This window comes from Amblyraja radiata, chromosome 10 (assembly GCF_010909765.2).
Source record: "Amblyraja radiata isolate CabotCenter1 chromosome 10, sAmbRad1.1.pri, whole genome shotgun sequence".
NCBI lineage: Eukaryota > Metazoa > Chordata > Chondrichthyes > Rajiformes > Rajidae > Amblyraja > Amblyraja radiata.
The window spans coordinates 31,723,549-31,744,065 of NC_045965.1; the positions used below are offsets into that span (position 1 = coordinate 31,723,549).

General features: G+C 41.7%; 1 protein-coding gene across 1 annotated transcript in view; it reads right to left on the reverse strand.

Moving 5' to 3' along the window:
- Positions 1–20,517, reverse strand: part of negr1 (neuronal growth regulator 1) — a 390,630-nt gene that overhangs the window by 125,158 nt on the left and 244,955 nt on the right. The gene's annotated exons all lie outside the window — the stretch shown is intronic.

Below are 20,517 nucleotides of genomic sequence, written 5' to 3' on the forward strand. Positions count from 1 at the left end.
AACATCGGACATTGAAAGTAGTTGGTGACAACAATAGTATTCTCATAAGAGTAGAAGGATGCAAGTGATAAATGTTTTGCTTTTATCAGGATTCCCGCATTGTGAATATTGAATAACCTGCCCATTCATTTACAACCTACTGGAAACAAATTCTCAAACAAGCACAACATTATTCACACACAGCAAATAAAACAGACCACCGTAGATACACGAAATACATCTATGGAGAGAAAAATTGAATTAATGTTTTGGATCAAGCACCTTCCATCAGAAATTGGAACAGAGCTTCATTTGAATTTTGAGGCAAGGTCTTTCACCTGAAATGTTAATTTTGATTCACTATTTACAGATGACATACTAATAGTTCCATTATATGTTTGATTTTATTTCTAGCATTAGTGACAATTTAATCTGGGTATACGAAAACAAACATTGTGTGAAATTTTAACCCTATCCACCAGATGAAACTGAGTGTCATAGATTCACACAGTGTGGAAACTCGGCCCAACTCATCCATGCTAACTAAAATGCCTCGTCTGAGCTTGTCCCATTTGCCAGCATTTATACCTTTCCTATACAGATAGCTGTCCGAGTGTATTTTAAATGTTATTTTAGTACCTGCTCAACGGCTTCCTCTGGCACCTCATTTCACATACGCACCACCATTTGAGTGCAAAGGTTGCCCCTCAGGTTCCATTTAAATCTTTCCCCTCTCACCCAACCAATGTCCTCAGGTTCTTGATTCCCCTTCTCTGGGTAAAAGCGTCTATGCATTTACCCTATCTATTCCCCTCAGGTTTTTATACACCTCTAGAAAATCACCCTTCAGCCTCCTATGCTTCAAGAAATAAAGTTCTAGCCTGCCCAACCTCATCTACGATACCATCTATTTTAGTATCATTTGCAAAGTTACAAAGGGCTCAGGCCCTCGAGTCCTGGCAACATCCTTGTAAATCTTCCCTGCACTCTTTCCAGCTCAATTACATCCTTCTGACAGTAGGGAGACCAACAACTGAACCCATTGCTCCAATAGACCGACCAGTCTGAAGAACGGTCTCGACCCGAAACATCACCCATTCCTTCTCTCCAGAGATGCTGCCTGCCCCTGAGTTACTCCAGCTTTTTTGTCTATCTTCAGTTTAAACCAGCATCTGCAGTTCCTTCTTACCCATTGCTCCAATGCCAGCCATACCAAAACCTTGTAGAACTGTAACATAACATTCCAACTTCTGTACTCAACACCCGGACTGATGAAGGCCAATATACTGAAAGCCTTCTTTATAACCTTATCTACCCGTGACACTAGTTTCATGGAACTATGTACCTGTACATTTAGATTCCTCTGCCCTACAACATTCCCCAGGGGTCTGCCATTCACTGTGAAGGTCCTGTCCTGGCTTGCCTTCCCAAAATTCAACATCTCGCACTTAACTCATTAACCCATTGCATTAAACTCCACTAGTTATCCATCAAACCACATGCCCAGCTGATCAAGGTCATACTGTAATTTTTGATAATCATCTTCTCTGTCTACGATACCATCTATTTTAGTATAATTTGCAAACTTACTAATCCGAATTGTTAATATTAACCACAAACACAATAGCCCTATCACCAATCCCTGAGGCCCAACCTGAGTCACAGGCCTCCAGTCCTGAAACCAACCTTCTACCACGACCTTCTGCTTCCTTCCATGAAATCAATCTGTGTGCATTTGGCTAGCTCTCCCTGGATGCCAAGCAATCTAATTTTCCAGAGCACCCTACCACGCAGAACCTTATCAAAGGCCATATTGAACTCCATATAAACAAAAAGATAGTGCTGGAGTAACTCAATAAGTCAGGTAGCATCTCTGAAGAACATGGATAGGTGACATTGCGTGTTGGGACCATTCTTCGGACTGATTGTAGTGGGGGGGGGGGGGGGGGGGGGGGGGGAAGCAGGAATAGAGATGGGGGTAGGACAAAGCCAAGCAAGTGATAGGTGGATATAGGTTAGGGGGAATTGATTGTGCAGGTGAGTGGACAAAAGCTGGAGATGAAAAGACAACAAAAAACTGAGAGATAAGGAGAGAAGTGGTGTGAGATTGGAAATCAGACATATAGGTGGATGGGGACATGAGGAAGGGTGGGGGGGGGGTGGAGGGGGTGGGGTGGGGGGGTGGTGGAGGGGTGGGGGAGGGGTGGGGGGTGGTGTGGAAGGGAGTACACATGAAAGAGAGGGGGAGGGGGCGAGGAAAAGAAAAAAAACCAGTATCCAATGGGGCATACATGACCTCAAAGGGAATGGCCATAGGGGTTTTGTGCATTTTCTGCCTTCCCTTTCCCAGTGATCACCAACCTACTTTCTGTCTATACCCTAGGCATGGCCATCTCACTGCAAGTCCTATCATTGACATCCTCAGTCTCCCAGATGATCCCAAGGTCAACCAGCTGCTGTTCCAGTTCCCCAAAACAGTCTGTGTGGACCTGCAGCTTCTGCACCACCCATTGCCATAGTGCTCAGGGACTCAGGAACTCACCCTGTCTTCCCACATCCTGCAGGAGGAGATCGCCACTGCCCTAGCTGCCATATCTACTGCACTAAACAAAGGAAAACACATGAAAGAAAGAAAAACACAGGCCATACCTCTCAAGCCAAACCCTGCGCACTGCCTGACTAAAGGGCCTGTCCCACTTTCCCAAGTTACTAACGAATTCTCCGGAGTTTTCCTCTTGATTCAAACTCGGAGAATGTCCGTAGCGAGTCCGTATGCGAGCCGTAGGTACGCGGGGCATCAGGTAAGTTGGGATTTTTTTTCATCATGACAAGAAAGTCCACGAGTAAAGATATAGTCGGGAGGAGGAGTTTGTAGATCACAAAAATCTTGATTTTTTTTTTAAGGACCTTTCAACTCGGCAGAGGACTCGGGAAAGTGGGACAGCCCCTTAACTGAGTGTTTTTCTAGCATTTTCTATTTTTATTTGTTTTCTCACTTTTCCATATCTGATAAAAGATCTTCCATCTGAAACATTAAATCCCTTTAACTTTCCATTAGATGCTGTCTGACCTGATGAATGTTTCCAGCATTATCTGTTTTTATTGTTATTTACCAGAGACCACAGAAATACCTTTCTTACCACTTTCCATTAAAAGACCCAGTAGCATGCTTATGAAAATTGCGGCACTAAACAGAAAGCTAACAGACATTAATGAAAAGCTATAACAGTTAAAATCACCCACAAGTGATAAAAGTGAATAATCAGTTGAATTGGAATCCACAATTAAAACTGTGTGAAGTTGCCAAATGAGGAACAGAAAGTATAAACTTATCTTTCACCAGACATTTAACTGTTTATCAATCAATTCACTTGAATATTTTATGATCAACACATTTTTTGTTCTTCCCAGATAGTGAATAATGGACACATGCCTTTCGGCCGACTGAGTTGATGCCAACCAGCGATCAACCCCTACACTGGCACTCTCCTACACATTCGGGACAATTTACTATTTACAAGCTAATTAACCTGCAAACCTGTTCATTGTTGGAGTGTGGGAGGAAACCAGAGCACCTGGTGAAAACCCACTCGGTCACGGGCAGAACGTGCAAACTCCATTCAGACAGCACCCATAGTCAGGACCTAACCCAGGTCTCTGGTACTGTAACGCTGCAAATCTACCGCTGCACTACCCTTCTTCTAAAATCCCAGTTTCATTAATATTAGGCTTCCATTCAATATAATTTACGATAAATTAATGTGACAATGGGAACATAAGAACCATGTGTTCATGCATGTGTACACACTCACACAGCTTAATTATGCAGTTACTAAATTGCAATCAGGAGAGAGAAATCCAGCTAATATTTCTCAGCAAAATTTAAAATAATAAAGACAATTGTTGCAGCCTTATTACCAAAATAGGTTAAATCATAACTTCAACTCATGCACATTCAATCTTATATTCCTCCGAGTACATGCTACACCCACTTATCAGCAAAAAATGTTCCGAATTCACTTCTCCATTGTTATTACATTTTATTTTTTAAATGTCACTGTTAAATATTCAGGAATAAAAATCGGTAGACTTCTCACACCAGGCCAGCTTGGGTCAAAGAGCATCTAATATCTGGCATCAGTTTTAATGTAATGAGTTGCAAATTAATGCTGAATGTCACCAGGCATTTTTCAATACTTGACTCATGTAATCACTGCTTATATCAGAGTATATTAATTGCTGTGGCTGTATCAATAACACACACTGAAAAACTATCCTTAAATCTTATAGACAATAGACAATAGGTGCAGGAGTAGGCCATTCGGCCCTTCGAGCCAGCACCACCATTCAATGTGATCACGGCTGATCATCCCCAATCAGTACCCCATTCCTGCCTTCTCCCCATATTTCCTGACTCCGCTATCTTTAAGAGCCCTATCTTGCTCTCTCTTGAAAGTATCTGGAGAACCAGCCTCCACCGCCCTCTGACGCAGATAATTCCACAGAATCACAACTCTCTGTGTGAAGAAGCTTCCAGCTAATTTTTCATCCAATTTGCTTAATACTTCAATAATCTAATGCATGATACCTTGTTAAAGGTTTTGTAAAAGTCTACATGCAACATGCTGACTGTAATTCTCCATCCATAGAACTTTGCTAGATTCACAAAAAACAATCTTCTTTTCATAAATGTTTAGCACAGCTTCTAGTTATTTTCTCTTTATCGTATTTGGTAATTTCATATTTTATTAAATATTTCAAAATTGCCCTTACTAAAGATATTAAACTAGCTAATTAGCTAAACCAGCTTCATTTTACATAGAAAATGTATACTACATGGTCTACACTCCAAATCCGTGAAAGAGCATCAACTTAGCTCATGCTTCAGGCTGATGAAGATAGTGGTAGGGAAAAAAAATAAAAGGTGCTCATTCAACATTACAAATTTCGCACCAATGCAGTGTGTTTTAACGACGAATTGTGCCAGTATCCAATGGAATGCTATTTAAACAATCCATCAAATGTTACATGCTGCTGAAATCAATGGGAAGTAATATTTGCTGTCTCTGGTATTGGGTATGGGGTATATCACTGACATTTCAACTGATCCCAACAACGTTAGTTCAGTAATATGTTTCGTTGCTTTGTTAACTGTAGTATCATGGCTTCATGAAGTCTCGTATTCAGTTGTGTCAATTTCTATTGGGTGTCAGAGGAAAGATCTTATCAGAATGCCAGAACTCAGTATGGATTCTTACGTGGATTGATTTAGATGGTCATCACTTAATGGCAGTGGAAATTTAACTCACTTTAGTAATGGCAAAGGAAGAGGAAAACATTTGATTTATCAATCTGTTATTTTCTGATCACATTTGTGCTTTGCATAAACAGATTGACAAACTCTTCAATGTTTGTACTGGTTAAGTAACTCACAGTTGCTTGCAGTGTTTTTAACCCTTATTATGTAATATAGAAGAGACATGAAAAGACCTACATAGATGGACACAATATTTGGTTTAGATTATCTGCTCCCCCTTTTCAATTACAAGATTGCAATCTCTGAACGTTTCAAAGCTTGAGCACTACTGTGTACAGACATATACACAGCTTTGAACTTTTTAGGAACGACAATCCATCAGTGATCTTGGAAAGTAAGGTTTGACAAAATGGATGGCATAATTGAAAAATAGTTCCTGTAAATAAACTACATTTTCAGGTTTTGCAAATATGTAAAATTGATAGATTAGTAGGTATGGAATGCTTCTCATTGTGAAATGGTATACAATATGCAAATAAAAAATGACTCTGAAATGTTTCTGTGAAATAAAAAGTGACTCTGAAATTGGCTATATTTAAGAGGGAGTTAGATGTGGCCCTTGTGGCTTAAGGGATCAGGCGGTATGGAGAGAAGGCAGGTACAGGATACTGAGTTGGATGATCAGCCATGATTATATTGAATGGCGGTGCAGGCTCGAAGGGCCGAATGGCCTACTCCTGCACTTATTTTCTATGTTTCTATGTTTCACATGTAAATTTAAAATATGAAAGCAAATGATTTCAAAAACATCAGGAAGGCCTATTAAGCATATAATTTATTTATTCACAGGTTTTGTTGAATTAACATACGCATTCTACATAGAAACATAGAAACAGATCTTGTGTTTCTTTACCTTGTGACTCCTGCTCAAATATATTTTGTACATTTCACCAATTTTTAATTTTGCTGTACCCATGTATATTTGGTCCAAATTTTAATATAAAAAAATCAACATATCAAATGCAGCACATAACTAACATCTGCAACAATAACTAAATGATAATTCGCACATGGACCATCAGGTTATATATTTAGTAACATCAATTACATTCAGGAGCACAATTTTAAGAACAAAACTGAATGGATGCTGTCGTTCTTTAACAAAGATGAGGACAGTACACAAACCTTATATTGAATGGTCAAAAATATTCTAAATTCATTAATTTGATTCTTGGAAGGGCAGGTTTTATCACGAGGTAAGATTAAATAAACTGGGTTTGTGTTCTCTTAAGTTTAGAAGAATGAGAGGTGTACTCATTGAAAATTGACCAGGTGCATATGAAGTTGAGGATTCAAATAGCTATGCACACCAGCGGCAATTTAAAAGGGCCAATTAAGCTACAAACTCACATGACTTTATGCAAGTAATTTTATTTTTTTCTTCTATGTTGGATCTACATAACCTTGATTGTACCCCTTCCCGGGGATGTATGTTACAAGATGGGCTATCAGATAACAATTTTAATCTTGTGTTACCAATTTGGCTCCTGCTCTGGATTTATCCACAAACAGGAGCATCTGCCAATGCCCCTCATCTGCCAAAATTAGTCATGCTCTTCCCTACTTGCCAGCTATGTCAAAGAACACCTTGGACATCTCATGCAGACTTTCCAACTAATAACTGTGTCAGTTGTCTTTCCTCAATCTTGCTGTCTATTGTGAAGGTTCTGAGGACATTCAGACAGTGAATCTGAAGGAAGTCCATCATGTCTCTGCAACCACAATGAGATGTAGAAATCTAAGATTCTGTTATAGATTTTAAAAGCTGAATCTGCCAGGTCACCATTCCACTGGAGTCCATAACTTAATGTCAAAAGGGGATTTGAGATCATTCTTTAAAAAAATGTTTTGTTTTACTTAATGCCTTTAATTATTTTTGTGTTTTACATGTTTTGGTCGTCATTTTTAAGATTTTAAATATTATCTTTTCTTACACTCCAGCTTTACGGCATTTTAAATTTTGCTACATTTTACTACATTACAGGTTTGTTGGTTAATTGGCTTCTGTTATTTGTACTTAGAGTGTAGGAGAGAACTAGTGAATGAGGGGAGTTTTGGATGGCACGGACTCCGTGGGCCAAAGGGGTCTGTTTCCCTGCTGTGTCTCTAAAACTAAACTAAACCTTTAAAAAAGGACAGCACAGTGGTGTAGCAGTACAGTTGCTGCCTTACTGCATCAGAGGCCTGGGTTCAATCCTGACCATGAGGGCTAACTATATGGAATTTGTATATTTTCCCTGGGACCCTATGGGTTTTCTCCGGTTGCTCCAGTTTCATCCCACACTGCAAAGACATACAGATTTGTAGCATCGTGCTAGTGTACAGGGTGATTGCTGGTTGGCGCAGACGGTGGGCCAAATGGCTTGTTTCCATGCTGTATCTCTAATTTCTAAAGTAAAATCTAAATGTAAAGTCATTTTAGATCTATAATAATCACTTTTAACCGTAACAGTCAGCAAAGCTCTGCCTGTAGCTTAGAAAACTGTCAAAGCCTATCAGATGCATTCTGGTGGTGACTGCATGTCCCATCGACATCTGGGATCCAGCCATCAATCTCTGCGAGGTAGAGGACTATCATGATCAGCATCCATATCAGTATCCATTCCAGTTAAGTACTGGCATAGGTGAAACATGGGGTGTCACTCCATTGCTATGACCCGACGCATACAGAAGCATTAATGAAGATGGACAATTTAAATCAATCCCAAGAAGAGAAGAAGCTAGTCACAAAATGCTGGAGTAACTCAGCGGCACAGACAGCATCTCTGGAGGGAAGGAATGGGTGTCATTTCGGGTCGAGACCTATCCTTTGTGGAGTCCAGGTAGGAAAGGAATCGTTTGTTGAGGGCATGGATCTGGTGTCGAATGAAGTGCAGAATAGAGGAAGATTGTTTAATGAAGGTCAAAACACACGCAGACAAGGATGCAGTGAGAAATCTGAATTCTTGATCATGGAAAGAATACAAAAGAAATAAGACAATGTTAACTCTTAGCAAAATCTCAGGTTGCAGTTGAGATTATTACGTGTAGCAGTACCCGTACGCGGCGCCGACAGTCAAGAGGCCGAAGCAAAGAAGCCGAAGCCAAAGAACCGAATAGAAACGAGTCCGAAACGCCAATGAACCAAAAGAGTCTGAAGACGAAATGCCTACCAACCGAAAGGATGGGACGCCTAAATGCAAACTAATGGAAAAGGCAAGACGCCTAAAAGCCAACGAACCGAAAGGCTGCATTGCCTAAAAGCAAACTTACCGAATGGCCGCTCTGTCGAAACGCCACCTACCCGAACGGCGGCGGCGCCTACAGGCCAAAGGACCGACTGCCGCTCAACAGAAAAGTACAATAACGGACATGACGTTGCCGGCGGGCGGGACTTGTCAGCGATTGGTCCAGACCTCCGCGTCCATGACATCACTGTGAAGACATGAACATTGTCCCAAACCTGCGCTCCACCCGACCCGCAGCCCGCGGAGGGTGGCCATGGGAGAGTGGGAGCTGTCCCGAGGAATGCACACCTTCGGCCGCTTTCAACTTGGTGCTTGGGTTCAGATTTCCCAGTCACCTATGGCTTGTGTGGGAAAATGAACCCCACGCTCCCTTCTCCCCTTCTCTCTCCCCTCTTCTCTCTCTCCCCCTCTCTCTCCCTTCTCTCTCCTCCTCTCTCTCTCCTCTTCTCTCTCTCCTCTTCTCTCTCTCCTCTTCTCTCTCCCCTCTTCTCTCTCTCCCCATCTCTCGCACCCTTCTCTCTCCCTCCTCTCTCTCCCCCTGCTCTCTCTCTTCCCCTTCTCTCTCCTCCTCTCTCTCCCCTCTTCACTGTGATGTGATGGACGCTGGGGTCTTTCCGTTAGTTTGCATTTAGGCGTCCCATCCTTTCGGTTAGTAGGCGTTTCGTCTTCAGACTCTATCGGTTCATTGGCGTTTCGGCCTCGTTTCTATTCGGCTTCTTTGCTTCGGCTTCTTGTCTGTCGGCGCCGCGTCCGCACATGACGGAGCATTGCACATCCATGATTTAAAAGCAAAGGATAAAGAACCTGAGATGAAAGAAAGAAAGATGGGAATTTGTTGTCCCAGATATTAGCAGGTTAAGAGTGGCCTGATAGAAGTGTCTAGATTTACAAATGGGTTTTTGTAAGGAAAAGGCAATTAATTGTTTCTGCTGGCCAGTGAGATAGTGACAAGAGGGCACATTTATTCTCGGTACAAAAATAAATGAAGATTTGGAAATATTTCTTTATGAAGTTTAAGCTGTATAATTCTCTTTTGGATGCAATTGTGGAAGCAGAGTCTTGTAATTATCTATAAAAGGAAGATAACTACTTGAGAGGATATTAAAGTGATGGTGTGAGCATGAGAATGAAATTAAACTAGGCATTCAGACTGAAAGCATCTACTAGTTTTATTCACCACAGATGGTATAAGTGATTGGCCAGAAATATTCACTTCAAGATATGTTAAACTTTGAGCAGGGGCCATCAAATAAATCATGCAGTGTGAGTGAGAAGAAGGAATTGTTCATGGAATTAACCGTAAATAATAGTGCATGCAGGCCAGTTTCAAAACCTAAAGCAAGCAATACAGTCCTTGTGTAAACCGAATAATCATTTGAATTAAACACCTTGCTGAAACCTCCTCCGAAATAAAGATCCAGCCATGAAGCCTACGTAAACCAGGAATTACTCCCCTTAAATAGGTTTCTTACTGCCATTTCTTTAACTAGGTTACCACCTTATTTCCAATTTCCTTCACACACCCTGGTGAAGTCCTGATTCCCTGTCAAAATCGATGATGAGCAATGATTTCTTCTTTGTGCTAAATAATGTCAGATTGTAAAATAATTCCACAGTTGTATAAAAACAGAAAATACTGGAAATACCCAACAGACCAGTCACACCCATGGGGAGTGCACTGATGAAATATAATTGATCTGAACTGTGAACTCTTTCACCTTTGGGACAGGAGCCAAATGACTCACTGAATATTTCCAGCATTTCTGCTTACATTTCAGATTTAAGATTTACCAGCAGGGGTGCAGAACAATTGGCAGCCCCACCAACAGTCTGTTTGTTTTTTTCGTCTTTTAAATGTTTTATAAGTTTGTGTAAATGTTCTCTGGTTTTATTTTTATGTGGGGTGAGGGTCGGGGGGAGGGAGGGGGGGGGGGGGGGGGGGGGGGGAGGGGGAAACCTTTTTTTCAGTTTCTTACCTTGCTGGGTTTGTAAAATATATACATGTGTTTAACAAACATATATAACATTACTTTGTTGGCTATTTTAACAGCCTTGTTACTTCACCTCAATAGGCCTATTTATAAAAGCTTCATTTATCAATTATTTAAAAATCTAATTCAAAAATGCTGCATTAAAAATATTAGGTAGACAAAAATGTTGGCGAAACTCAGTGGGTGAGGCAGCATCTATGGAGCGAAGGAAATACGCAACGTTTCGGGTCGAGACCCTTCTTCTGACTGATGGGGGGGTGGGGGGAGTGGGAAGAAGAACGGAAGTGGTGGAGACAGTGGGCTGCGGGAGAGCTGGGAAGGGAAGGGGAAAGAAGGAGAAAGCAGGGACTGCATAAAATTGGAGGTCAATGTTTATACCGCTAGGGTGTAAGCTACCCAAGTGAAATATGAGGTGCTGCTCCTCCAATTTACAGTGGGCCTCTCTCTGGCATTGGAGGAGGCCCATGACAGAAAGGTCGGATTTGGAATGGGAGGGGGAGTTGAAGTGCTGAGCCACCGGGAGATCAAGTTGGTTAATGCGAACTGAGTGGAGGTGTTGGGCGAAGCAATCGCCAAATCTACACTTGGTCTCACCGATGTAGAGCAGTTGACACCTAGAGCAGCGGATGCAATAGATGAGGTTGGAGGAGGTGCAGGTGAACCTCTGCCACACCTGGAAAGACTGCTTGGGTCCTTGGATGGAGTCAAGTGGGGAGATAAAGTGACAAGTGTAACATTTCCTGTGGTTGCAAGGGAAAGTGCCAGGAAAGGGTGTGGTTTGGGTTGGAAGGGATGAATTGACCATGAAGTTACAGATATTTAAAGATATTAATACAATTATGAATAAAATCCCAAAATGACCTTTATTAATCTACTGTAGTACAAATCATGGACATTTTAAATGAGTGGGCTTCATTGATGCCACACATTCAACTCTTTTCCCTGTGACCATTCACGAAAACAGAGGAAACGAAGGAGGAGCAGTAACCAGACCAGATATTGTGGCAGCCTTCTACTGATCATCATTATTTAGATGAGTGTGAGGAATGATCTTAGTGGGCATACAATATGTATGAGGCCTGGGCCTTTTGATACAAAAGAAAAAAGAGGAACATAGAGGCACCAGTGTGCTAAATCTGGTTTGAGCTTCCTTTCTTAGGACTTAAAATTATTCTTAGAGCCTTGTTGATCACATGGTCAATGGTTCTATATCCGTACAGATGTACAGTGAAATTCTCTTTTACATACAGTTAGGTAAAGTATTGCCATACCTGGCATATGTACCATAGGGTATGATTCCATGGATTTTGCAATGGATTATACTCGTAATCCTTATTTAGTTTTGAGTCAGTAAGAGATTTCCAAACTTAGGCCATTATCAACAGCAGGTTTGGTTGCCAAAAGTCAAGTGAAGAAGTCGTATTCTACCACCCATTGCAGCCTGAAGTACTCACTCATCTTTACATTCCAAGCCACAATATATACTGGACTTTCAGGGAGCACTGACCAGCTGGTACCCCCTGGCCACATTTTCCACACCCACACTGGTTAGAACTGCAGTTACCTGGAGTGGGTTTTGGTTTGTTTTTTACTGTCACAGTGAAAAGCTTTTGTTTGTGTGCTGTCCGATTAAACCGGATTCTAATCAGATGAATACAATCAAGAAAAGCACAAGTACAACAAATAGAGCAAAGAGGAAAATACCAGAGTGCAGAATATAGTTTCTCATCATCATCATGGAATACTTCCACAGAAAAAAAGTCTAATGTCGCAATGAGGTAAGTGGGAAAATTGGGATTGGGTTTATGGAAGGATTGTTCAGAAGTCTGATAACAGAGGGGAAGAAGCTATTCCCGGGTCTCCCTGTATGCACTTTCAAGTTGTGGTATCTTCTGCCCGATGGGAGTGGGGAGAAGAAGGAATGATGGGGGTGGGAAAGGTCCTTGATTATGTTGGCTGCTTTCCCTAGGCACCATGAAGTGTAGATGGAGTCAATGGAGGGGAATCTGGTCTGTGTGATGGACTGGGCTGCATTCACAACTCTCAGCAATTTCTTGCAGTCTTTGGGCAGAGCTGTTCCCAAACCAAGCTGTGTTGCAACCTGACTTTGTTTTCTACAGTACATCTGTGGAAGTGGGTAAGAGTAGTTGGAGACATGGTGCATTTCCTCAGTCTCTGATTTAGCAACAGCTTTGTCTCAAAATCCAGCCATAATTTGATTAATGAGGCATCACTGCACAAACAAATTATTTCACCACTAATTCAGTCATACTCCCAGTCAGAGGAGCTGTACAAGAGTTTAAATGTTCATGAATGCCTCTCAAGTTAACATTGAAAAGATAATAAACATTTATCAATGCATTAAAAGTAAAACACTATTTACATTTTAAATGTTAAAATGCTTATAAACACTGAAATACATAAAAGACAAATAATAGGTCTTAATTAATACTTAATTCAAGTATTAAATGTATAATTCAAATTTTTACTTAAATAATGAACAATGAACTGCAGAAAGAAAGGTTTACAAAAAAAGACAAAAAGTGCTGGAGTAACTCAGCAGGACAGACAGCATCTCTGGAGAACATCCATGTTCTAGCACTTAAAGTCTTAAAAAGGTTTATTGACTCCTTTTAAAAAAAACATTTTTCAAGAATATATTAGGAGAAAGTTCTATAGTCATTGCTGCCAATTACAAATCATCCCAGGAGCACCACATCTGAAAATGTCCTTATAATTCATTTGTAATGGTTCTTATTGCATTGCAGAAGTGACCACTTATTGGTTAGACTGGCTTCAAATAGCAGCATTGAAGCAGCATTTAGACTTGGATGTTGGGCTTCCCTATGGGGACGTTTGTTTTCTAAAGGAGAAAGGATCGGAACATATTGAGGAGCCAAGGCTGCCATTGCCTCTGCACTTCATGTGTCGGCACATGTTGATTTATTGTTTTATTGAGGTGATAATTGGTGAAGGCTATATTTATCCTCTGAGACTGTGAAATATTTGTTCATGCAATGCTGCTTGAATTGAATCCATTCCACAGGGTTATCACTATAAGGACCAGGGAGGTATTTTTACTTTCTTCCACCTAAGCAGTCAAGGATGCCTTGCCTCCACTCCAGTTCTGTCTGTTTTGATGTGACAGGCTGAGCCAATGTTGTAATCACTGGCTTTAACACCGACTTGTCACCAATGAAGAGATGGAGTGCATGAAGTAAACTGTGATCATGGCATCAATTTCTCCTTCAATGCCAGCAAAGTGAAAGACCTGGTCATTAACTTAGAACACACATTCAGCTTGAGAAAATGTGAGGAGTCTAAACAGAAGTTGTTAAGGGTGAGAACAAGTTTCACCAGGCAAAGGGGACTGTTAATTTGGGGAAACTGTTTGGGTCTCTGTTCAAGAAAGAACCGAAGGGTCCCAAGGCCTTCCTGGTGGGGAATAGAGGTGTAAAGGGACTGGATGTCCATAGTAAGGTGGATGGGCGAGGGGAGGTTTGCTGGTCGACCAAAGGGCCAATTAAGCTACAAACTCACATGACTTTATGCAAGTAATTTTATTTTTTTCTTCTAACTATGTTGGATCTACATAACCTTGATTGTACCCCTGCCCATCCAACTTTATGCCTTGGGGGCGCCTCCCTTAGCTGACCTTGAAGGCGTAGTAGGCCAGACCCCGGTTCCCACTCCTCCCTCACTGGCCTCTATCCTCTCTCATCACATCCGTGGTTGTTGACATTACATCCGCTGGTGTTCGGGGTATGAGCAGTGGTGGCTCAGCGGGCTCCACTTCCAGGCTGCGATCCGCCGGGTGCTCCGAGCATGGCTGGCTTGATGGCTACCTCCTGTAGACCATGGTCCGCTGGTCTTATGCTCGGCACCCAGTGGTCCACTGGGTGTTGCCTTCCACTGGCTCTCCAGCTTCCACTCGATTTGGCCCATACCCCTCTCGACCAATCCTATCCATCTACCTATCAGAATGGTATCGACTTCTATAGTTTCCTTTGCTAACTCATTCCAGCTAAAACATACCCTCAGGTAGATCCAGCTAAGGAGGGGTTAATTGGCAGATCTGGATGTCAAGTGTGGGAGAAAAGGATGGAGATAGTGAAGAAGACTGGAGGTGATGTGGAAAAAATGAAGTTCTGCAGATGGTGAAATTTTAGTTTAGTTTAGAGAACCAACATGGAAACAGCCCCATCCATGCTGAACCACTGATCACCCGTTCACCTAGTTCTATTATCACACATTCTCATCCGCTCCTTACATATTAAAGCCAATTTTACAGAGGCCTATTAATCTTCAAACCTGCATGTCTTTGGGATGTGGGAGAAGATTAGAACTCCTGGAGGAAACCCACGTGATCACAGGGAGAACGTGAAAACTCCACGCAGGCAGTGTCTGATGTCAGGATCAAAGCCATTTTTTGATGCTGTGAGGTCGCAGTGTATCAGCTGCATCACTGTGCCATCCCTGACAACAAATCTGAGAAGGAAGAAAAGTGTGGACAGAAAGATAGAACCAAAGGGGAGATGAGAACAGGTGTGTGTGGGTGTGTGCATGTGTGTGTGTTGGTTGGGGGAGAAATAGGTGACCTAGTGGACGGATGGGTGGTTGATCAGAATAAGGAGGAGGAGGAGGAGGAGGAGGAGAAAGGAACTGGGAGACGGGAGGTGGGGATAGTGGCAACAAAGATATGGATCAGAGGGCTTGGGTAGATCAGGAGACAGAAAGCATGAAGGAGGGAAATGGGTCTTCCTGAAATAGGAGAAATCAATTTAAATGTCATTGGGCTGTAGGCTACTCAAGTGCAATATGAGGTGCTTTTCTTCCAATTTGCAAGCGACTCACTTGCAAGGTTCTCGGAGGTTTTTGTCAGTCTCCCCACCTGCTTCCACTACCTGCAACCTCCGGCAACCACCTGCAACCTCCGGGAACCGCACGGAAACCTTGGGTGGGGCGCAAAGTCTCCAGAGGTTTCCGTTCAGGTTTCCTAAGTGGGACAGGGGCTTTAGATGCATGTAAGCCTCTGTTTTACCTGCAAGAACTGTTACAGTCCATGAATAGAGGTATGAGAGGAGGTGTTGAAACATTTCAGCTAAGAATTTTTTTTAAAGTCAAAAAATAACTTTGAGATTTTACCTAACATTAATCAATTATTTTGAATTATCGAATTTGTCACCTACAGCCGGGACACTGAAACTCTGACCTGGCTGGAGCCAGCAGATCCCTTCCGATAGCTGACATCCGTGGTTGAATTTGCGGGGTGGTATTTCGCCCACCCCAAGGCAGTGACTTCTGTTAATCTGGCAAAACAGATAATACGGCAAGGCTCTGGAACCAAGGGTGCCAGAAAATCAATGGTGAACCTGTACTATAAATATAGATATGTGCTTTAGTTTCAGTTAGCAAACATTTCTAAAAGTGCTTCTATCTCATGTAGTCATGCATTGCATTCCTCGCCTTATTAGAACAGTGCTCCATTCCACTTTCAGGAACGACATCATTGATGTGATAATGTCATGCTTCTCATCCTGTGAAAAATATCTGATACTTCTTTGGTATTCAGTGTGAAAGATCAGAGGCGGTTTTGATAGCAAAGCCTTTTTTCTTTGGCTCCTTTTTTTTTTTAAATGCAACAGGCTCATAGTTATCAATTTGGAATGTTGCCCACATCCGCCCTCATTCCCAGATCAAGTACATCATGTTTTAAAGATGAATTCACTTTACTTAGAAACATTGCATCTTTCCCAAATGTTCTTCTATCTGATATCTAGTAATATGAATTTCATAAAGGGAATCTTTCTTACATATTCAAATAAACTACATCTGTCTGTTCATAAAGGAGGATCCTAATCTGAAATACCTTTTGGCCATTTCCCTCCAGAGTTGCTGCCTGACCCACGAAGTTTCTCCAGCCGTTTGTTTTTGCTCAAGATTCCAGCATCTGCAGTCTCTTGGGTCTATTATCTATCTATCTTTTGCTTTGCTAACATTCCTTTTATGTTGAACAATATGAATATGTGTTCTACAATCTGTATTACATCAACAGCTAAACCCTTGCCAATTTTCCTGCAGGACACATTATTCAGACTTAAGGTCTCTAGTTGAAGAGGACACACAGTTAACCTCATTCCCACATGTTTTAATTGTTGCCATGGAAACATAACATAGGCAAATCATTCACAATATCATCTATCTTCTATACCAGGGGAACCTTATCATGTTCGAATGCCGCATTTAGTTAGCTGAAATCTAATAAGGCCGCAACCAAGAAACTTCAATTATATACACTTCAAAATGTACATTATTTTGTTAAAATAGCCCTCAAGACTTACTAATGCTTTAATTGTGGCTGTCAGTCGGGGAGGATTATTTAGTTGAATCTTCTTTTACTCTTTGGTATTTTAAATACGTTCATTTTAAGATTAAAATAAAAATAATAAAAGACGAACAAAAACATATTAATAAAAATAAAAGGATTTGTTCTACAAAATTTGGATTCATTCAAAAGGCTGCACTTAATGGCATAGAAGGCCGTAGGTTCCCAACCCCTGTTCTATACTATTACTAAAACTCTCATCTTGTCCGCTTCCGGTTTGCGTTTCTTTTAAATTTGCGCAAAAACGGTACCTATATCTCTAGGATTTTTTCGCCTCCTTTGCTCCAAGTTTTGTTCCGATCGGTGGAATATTACTAAAGTTATGAAGGTTTAAAGAATCGTGAGATCAGCAGATTGGTCTTGTCGCCTGTCAGTCACCGTGAAGGTAACACCCCCTCCGGCACCCGCTGTTAATCACCGGGCGGGGCGAGGAGTTTAAATCCCCGGAGGTGGGCTGAGTCCACAAGCCGTGATGCTCAAGGCGTGCTGATTGAGTCCGCGAGCCATGCTTAGTGAGTCCGTGAGGCATGCGGAGAACGACCAGCGAAGTGGCCAGCGAAGCGACCAGCGCCCGCTGTGCGTTCCCATCGCACCCCCAACCCCTTTCCCTCTGGTCCCCCTCGCTGGCTCCTTCCCCCTTCCCATACCCCGTAATACCGCACTCTCCATGATGGCTCTTCCCCCATCTTTTCTCCGAGCTCTCTCCCCCCCTGCCCCCCCCCCATCCCCACACCCCTCCCCCCCACACCCCAAGCCCCCACACACCCTTCCCTTTACACACCCATCACAACCCCACACACACACCCGCCCACAACCCCTCTGCCCACAACCCCTCCCTCCCACACCCCCACCCCCTCAACCCCACCCCCCACATCCATCCTCCTCCCCCCATCGCAAATCCCTCCAGCCCACATACACACTTCCTCTCCCACCCCACAATCCCCACCACACACCCCCCGTGGTGACTGGGACCCAACGGGTTTCACTTCGTCTAGTACTTCAATAAAACTAAAGCTGCCTGATGGAGGTGGAGTTCATTGTCTCACATAAACTCACCTTCAAGATACTTGAGACAATCACATTTTTAAATGTTCTATATTTCAATTTTCTTTTTTTTGATGCTTGATCAGTACATTCCAAAATGTTACAATGTGGAAGATGAAACCAAACATATTAAAGGAACAAGATTCCTCAGACCATGATTTGTAAGATTCTATGATGACAACATAAAATCTGGAATTGAAATTGGTTTTCCCAATGTTTTCATTGGGATTATATAGGCTAATGTGGTCAAGACCATAATGGTGCACGATGAGTTGCTACTTTTATATTTTATCTTTCCAAGTAGGCGGAAAGTAACCAGCTTAGTTTCCAGAAGAAAATTTCTGGAAAAAAGGTCACTGCCCTGAAATGTAAATTTAATTTGCTCTCTGCTGTCTAACCTGCTCAATATTTGCTGCAGTATCTGTTTTTATTTCAGCTGAGTTTTAATCCTGTCCATAAATTCTTCTTCCCCTCCCACTTTCCTAAATTAAAGGGATAGTGTTATAGGCTCATTTTGTTGACTATAGAGAATAGGTAAGAAAAACAAGAGCATGAAGGCAAACATTAATTTCAGGATTAATAAGGATAAATGCATGTTCATTCAAAAGAAGCGTGTTATTAATTAATGCTATCTTCCTATGACAACTTTTAAAGGGTAAATCCATTTTTAATGTTTGTATGTTGCAAGGTTTTGTGTACCTCATAATAGAAATAGATGGTCCAATATCTGTGAATGGAGAGATAATTATTAATTGTCTCTGCAGGCAATCATTTTAAAGGTCACTGGGGCATAGATTGTTGATATTAGTTACCAATTTATAAATGCTATGCCAGCACTCTTTGTAATTGTTTTCCAAAATGACTTAAACTCCATGTGGAGTGAATTTTGCTTATGTTGCATAATGTGGAATATGCTTCTGCTGATAATTTTAACAAAATGAGGAAAGCTCATTTAAACTTTTTTTGGCAACTGTGCATTTATCAGGGAATGGCACACTTCAAAAGCTTTCCCTATTGCTGGTATTTATGTTAATACGCATCAATAGTATTACTGTTAATCCTGGCCAGATTGGAGAGGCTAGGACTTTAAAATGGGGTAAAAGCGTCAGGGCTAGTGGGAGATTTGGTCAATTTGAAATTGCTCTCTGCAAAACTGGGACAAGCTGCGGAGTGGTGCCAGTTTGTCTAGAGCCTAGATACAAGCTGCAGGAAAAGAATAAGAACATCTGCAGACCCCGTCAATCATGTGCAAAATGCATAGAATGGATTGGATGGCTGCAAACCAGACATACACCTTGTAAATAATGTTGCAGAGTTCTACTTTGCCGAGTGTTGATTGGATGAGGTATTGAGCCTTGTCGGGGTTTCTTGCAGATCAGGGTAAATGTTGCTATGCTTCCTTGAGAGGCCCTGTTTGAATACAATGTATTAGCTGCTGTATTATTGGTTTAGGGAAATGTCTGTTATGTATGGGGTTAATCGATATCTGTAATTGGATCATAAAGAGACCACCCCCATGTGGTTCGGCCCCTCAAGGTCCCGGAATCTATAAAAGTCTGCTGCCACGAGGTCCCGCATCGATCTTCTGGGAGAACGCTTAGGACTGCGTGACCTTCTGTAGTGTCTCTGTTTGAGCGAGGCCTAGAGGGCTTGAACAGACAGATACGACCGCGGTGGTTAGGTAATTGTGTTTTGTTAAATTAAAGATTAGTTGAGCAAGTGCTTGATTCAGTGGTTTTTGACTGCACCTAGACTGGGGGGAAGTTTAGAATGAGCAATTTACATTACATTATCAGATTACTCATCATTTTACAAATCAAAAGGGACCTAAACAATAGATCCTAACTCTTCAATAGACTAGAATGATAGAAAGTTTCAGTACTTATTAGGAATAACTTGGCTCCCAGTTTTGCTATTCTGACAAAGAGGCTTACTTTACATGAGGCATAACATTTGTAAACAGACATATTCAAATTAACTTGAATTGGCTATTGGTTATTAAAACTGCCCAGAGCTAGTTGCTTGTGGCATACCTGTACAAGCTTAAAGTTCTTAAAAGTGCCATAACTTCCTCTTAACATAAACAGTTTCAATGGTAGCAGAGGTATGGGGATATATAGTTAACCTTACTATACTGAGATTGACATAGGGGCAGGAGTTAATCAGTAAAAGCTCAAATGAAAGAAGCTAATTGACAATTGGATTACAGGAACCCCAATTGGTCAATAATAGGATGTGGCACCAGTATTTATTGTCCAAACCTAATGGACTGAGCTGGAAAGCTTGTTATTTCAGAGCAATTGCAAACTGCATGAATATGGGGAGATGTGTAAGTTAGATGCGGCAAACTTCCTTCCCTCAAGTATTATATAACCATGTAACAATTACAGCACGGAAGCAGGTCATCTCAGCCCTTCAAGTCCGTGCCGAACACTTATTTCCCCCTAGTCCCATCTACCTGCACTCAGACCATAACCCTCCATTCCTTTCCCATCCATATACCTATCCAATTTATTTTTAAATGATAAAATCGAACCTGCCTCCACCACTTCCACTGGAAGCTCATTCCACACA